The following is a 6,000-nucleotide window of genomic DNA, read 5'->3' as shown; positions in this document are numbered from 1 at the left end:
TAATATAATACTAACATAATAAATATATTACACCTGACCTGCATAAATACTTTGAATCAAGCAATCAAAAAAAAAAAACCCAAAAAAACAGACTGCTAAATAAACTTTAAATCTTATGCTAGATCCTTGACACCTACACGAGATTTCATTTACAAAGCCCACTGGCGAGTTTTCATGTTAGCAAAGTCACTTATTAGATCAGCATTTTAACATCGACCTTCAGGATGTTGGAAAAGCTTTCAGACTTGTAAAGGCAAATAAAAGCCCAGGTCCTGATAGCATCTGTGGCAGACTATTAAAGTCATGTGCAAAAGAACTGAGCCCTGTATTTCATGAGATTTATAATAAGTCTCTGAAGACACAACATGTACCGGTCCTCTGGAAGGATGCGGTGGTCATCCCTGTCCCTAAATGCAGTGGTCCTAAGATGATTAATGATTTTAGGCCGGTTACTTCGACTTCCGTTTTAATAATAATCTTTGAGAAATTAGTGCGGTCTGAGATCCTGAGGTGGACCGAACATAAACTGGACCCTATGCAGTTTGCATATAGACCTCACAGAGGAGTACAGGACGCTACAGTCACAATGCTAAATCTGCTATTAAGACACTTGGATGGACAGAGGACACATGCTAGACTTTTATTTGTTGATTTTTCTTCAGCTTTTAATACAATTCAACCACACATTTTAATCAAGAGGCTCTTAGATCAGTTTGCGTTAAGCAATAATTTGATGGGATGGATTTTGGATTTCTTAACAAACAGAACACAGCGAGTCAGAGTTAATGGTGTCTTATCTGAACAGAGGAGTTCCTCTACAGAGTCTCCTCAAGGGTGTGTGCTGTCTCCACTTTTATTTATTTTATACACAAATATGTGTCAAAGCATGTATGATAACAGAATTATCATAAAGTATGCGGATGACTCAGTTATTTTGAGTTTACTTAAGGAGAATGAGACCTCACATGGCCCAGTTATTAAGGATTTTGTCAACTGGTGTGAGGAATCTTATTTACAGCTTAATATATCAAAGACCAAGGATATGCTCATTGATTTTAGGAAAAGTACTCATCCAAGTGAACTTACCTCAATTAAAGGCCAAACAATAGAGTATGTACAATCATACAAATACCTTGGGACTATTATTGATGAGAAACTGAATTTTGAAGAGAATTGTGAGGCTCTGTGCAAAAAGGGGCACCAGCGTTTGTATTGCCTAAGGAAATGATCTGTGTTTAATCTTGACCGAACAATAATGAAGATGTTTTATCATGCTTTTATTGAATCTGTGTTGTCCTTTTCCACTGTAGTATGGTATGGTCATATATCTTTAAAGGCAGATAGTAAAATGGTCTGGCCGTTTGATGAGTCTAAACCAGGAGTGGCATCCCTGTACACCAAACAGTTACAGGATGGCCTTCTCAGTCTTAGATGATGACTCTCACCCCTGCACACTGAGTTTCAGTTATTGCCGTCTGCGAGGAGGTATAAAATCCCAAGCTGTAGAACGAAAAGATATAAGAGCAGCTTTGTACCAAATGCGATTAAAGGTCCCGTTCTTCGTGATCCCATGTTTCAAACTTTAGTTAGTGTGTAATGTTGTTGTTAGAGTATAAATAATATCTGTAAAATTATAAAGCTCAAAGTTCAATGCCAAGCGAGATATTTTATTTAACAGAAGTCGACTACAACGAACGGCTCGATTGGACTACACCCCTCTACTTCCTTCTTTAGTGATGTCACTAGAACCGTGTTTTGACTAACCTCTGCCCACAGGAACACAGGCGTATTGATGGCGAACGACAGACGTGGTTGATGTTTATCTATCGAATACCGCAAAAGTTTAATTCGAAGTTGTTAGTTTGCTCTGTCCATTTCACCACAGACTGTTTTTCTAACCTGGGATAATATCAAGCAGACTTCAGCGTTTCATACTGACGAAGGGGGCAATTTCAACTATATTCCAGCAAGCGGTAAGTAGTGATTTAATATGGAAGTAGCGATCAACTTCACATCGTTTCTCTTAGTAGGATGAAAATAATCTTACTTAAACTGTGATTAATATACAGAAAGCGATCACAGAACAATCCCTTTCCAATCGGCCAAGCTGTCAATCACACAGCGCGAGTTTATATGGACACTTGCCAAAACTCGTTATGAAATCAATGACGCTATTACACTGCACAACGAAGCTCTTACTGTATTTATATACCTCATGTTTGCATTGGTGAAATCATTAGTGTGAGTGCAGAAACTGCGTTGCATTGATAAGATCTTTCACGTGATCAACAGGCTGTCATCTGCTCAATGCTCATCACTGCAACCTTTTATGTGATGGGAATAGATCTAAATACTTAAAAAAACTTCTCATGATTCGTTAATCCAGATAGCTGTAATAGTAAAAACGTATAATAGCTGTAATAGTAAAAGTTTTCCAGATAGTTCCACATGTAATGCCAGATATTTCATATGCAAGCATGTCAGCCAATCACAGCAGAGGGCGTTTACACTGAAGTCTCACAGCAGCCAATCACAGCAGTGGGCGTTTACACTGAAGTCTCACACAGACACGCCCCTTCAAACAGAGTGTTCAATCCAGGGAATGAAATCAGGCTAGGAAATATGCCTTTTATTTCTAAATTATAAAAAAAATTGATCTAAAAAACATACTAACATTATAAGGGCACCCCAGGAAACATTATAAAATAATAAAATAATCCATGGAATGGGACCTTTAATATTAACAAATTGTAGAGGTGGTTTTCAGAAATGTTGTACTAGGGGTTTTATGATTTTTATCTGTTTTTGTTTTTAATTGATTTTTAAGTTGTTGTTTTTAGGTTCTTCTTTAGGTTCTTTTACAAAGACCATATGTAATGTTTTGAGAGCACTTTCTTGAGAGCACTTTACTCAGTATGAGTATTTACCTATTTGTCCCTATGTGTTGTGGAGTGTTCTGTGTTGTGTGTTTTTGTACTGGATGCCATAGAATGTCATTGCACTGTAACACAAATTTACCTACGGGTACAATAAGAGTAACCTAACCTAACCTATTACCATACCCTTGTCCTCTACAGTCTCCTAATGATATATCATTGTTTTTCAAGTCAGAGATTTCCCTGCCAGTCTTTTTATGGAAGTCTACAAACTGAATAAACCTCTCAATAGTCTTCCACAAACCATTCTCTTTGTCTTCATACACACATCTCAGCATAAGCACATTCTGCTCTATGTGTGATGAGTAATAGATGGCATCCCTTCGCTCTGCTAGGATATTTTTGAGGACTCTTCTGCCACAGAGTTCAATGAACTCATTCTGTGTTTCAGCACTTAGATAATGAGCTATTATTGTAGCTTGAGTATTGAGGTTTTTAGCGCAATTTTCCACCGGACAAATTGCGATTGTTAACTCATGATTTCTGTTCTGTGCGTCTGTGCGCACCAATCTTGCACTTCTATCTACTCCTCAACCAGACCAACTAGAGACTTCGGGTTTTCGGCATTATGTTAAGGAAGGTCTAATCTCGGGAACGCACAAAAAAAATCCAGGAAAAGATTTACTATCTCTTAGTGTTGTGATCCCATGAGGTGAGAAAATTGCGCTAAAACACTCACTGAGTTTTTATTACTTGTTTTTTTTTGTCTCACTTTTTCTAAGTGCTCATGTAAAAGGGGATCGTAGTGTGATAGCAACTCAGGTGTACCAAGAAAGTTGCCATTAGACATCATCTAAATTTGATGTTTTACCCCTGAATGCGAGATTTCTTGAGGCGAAATGGAGGGTCACATCCAAAAGCCTCTCCAGAATTGCTTTATTTTTTTTCTACTTCTTGTTGCAACTGGTTTTGGAGGTGACTGTCAACACCCGTTGCTGCACTTTTCCATTTCAGGTAACACTGCTTATGTGGGATGCTCTTCTCATGTTCTGGCAATTTTCTGTACATTTTTCTCCATGTAATATTGGCCAGCTTTAATCCACCTTTGCCATTGTAGATGGATTGGCCAGCTCATGGGAGAACAGAAGGCATGGGATGCAGTAAACTGCTTTACAACTCTTACTGTACATCAGCCGATCTCTTTGGGTTTTGCATACTGAAGGTATTTTGGAAAGGATTTGCCTTCCATATCTTTCAGCTCCACATCTGATCATTTTGTTGCACCTGCACAAGCCAGTTTGCTAACAATTAAGTCTCTTTGAACATTATTTATAGTTGCAGGCCATAATCCTGGATCTTCTGCCAAAGCATTCTGCTCTGTCTTTTCCTTGGCCAGATGCTCATCACGACAACCTTCATCTTTCCATCCTCCTCCTCCTCCTCTGGATCCCTGCTGCTACTATCTTCCTCATCTTCCCCTTCCTTCTGCTCACCCTCAGCTACACAAACACACTCTTCTACAAACATAACTGATGATGTCTGTGCCACTCCATAGCAGATTTACTGCAATAAAACAAACTATATATTCTTATTATAATTCTCACAAAAACTATGTCACGCTAGACAATGTGCTCCTCACCTATTCTCTCTTCTTCATCACATTAGTACAGAAGTTTAATGTTTCTCCCTCCGTAATAGCGTATTCATTCTATATTCCTTCAGAGTGAACACGGTGAATCTGACTGCAGTAGATGTGAAAGATATGAATAAAAGTTAAGTTAATTCGGCCAGCGCACATACCTGTATTTATTTCCTGTTTTCGGTCGAAGTCCATAGTAGTCGATTGTCGAGTTCTCCACTGTTGCTTAGTTACCTATGATCACGCGCGTGAACTCGACAATCGACTACTATGGACTGGAACAGGAAACAGGATGTAAACACAGGTATGAGCGCTGGCTGAATTAACATCATTTTTATTCATATCTTTCACATCTACTGCAGTCAGATTCACCGTGTTCACTCTGAAGGAATCACTCACATGGCTGTGCACATGTAATGACACATCAAGGATGTTAAGAGGCTAAAAGCAGGTTTAAAACTTGCCCCATTGAAGTCAACAGGGTGCACATTTTAAAAAGAGGATAACACGGTGTAGGCAACACCGATTTTTGTCGTTGTTCTCTGTATTGACAGCACTCCAAATGTACAAAAAAATGAGCTCAATGTTAAAATTGACCGGAGTTCTCCTTTAAATTCTATGACACAAGCTGAATTTAACCGCTGGACTACAAGACCAAACCATTTTTCCTTTTGATAGGGGGGATCACTAACATGCAAGGGCATAAGCTATTAGGAAAATAAAGAAAATGTATAATTTTTATGGATGGAAAATTGAGTCTTGTGAATTTTTATTCCTACTGATAGCCTTTTATTACAACTATGTGATTTTGTCATTTTAATATTGTGGATTATCAATATATATCATCAATATATCTTTGTGGGTCCCCCCTTGCCGAGGGCCCCTGTTACTCAGTTCCACTATTACCCCTGCCCGACGCCCCTGACCTGAGTCGGCTGATGTGAATAAAGATCTTCTTCATCACTGGAAAACGTCGCGCGTTTCAGGCTCGTTTTCAATTTATAATATTATAATATTCCAATTTATCCAGCGTTTTTGTACTTTGATTCAAATGATTCAGTCAGCGCATGAACTGTCCAAATGAGTCAGACTGAATCACGAACCGATGTAAACCGTTTTGACCGATTCATTGAATAGAACCGACTCAAACAAGTGAGTCATTCACCAGTCGGGCTTTGCAATTCACAGACTTTACAGTAAACAGTGAATTGCGCCACTGCCTGGCTTCGCTTGCCAAATGCTCTTAAAAAAATAAAATCTAAATTATATATATATAGGGTGATATCAGGTAAAATGGGCCATCAGGTAAAATGGGCCATTTAAGGTTTGGGGGTCCCAGCCCCTCTGGAATTTAGAGCCAATGACTGCAAATGATTTCAAACTGTTGTCATGACTGTATTTGACAAGTAACAGGTGATTTAATTGGTTTATGGTTGTTGTGGTGGGCGGGGCAGTTATTCAAATCAAGACTGCACCAGAAAGCTG

The sequence above is a fragment of the Squalius cephalus genome, assembly GCF_949319135.1.
Source record: "Squalius cephalus genome assembly, chromosome: 21".
In the NCBI taxonomy this organism is placed as follows: domain Eukaryota; kingdom Metazoa; phylum Chordata; class Actinopteri; order Cypriniformes; family Leuciscidae; genus Squalius; species Squalius cephalus.
Note: the sequence above shows the minus strand (reverse complement) of the source record.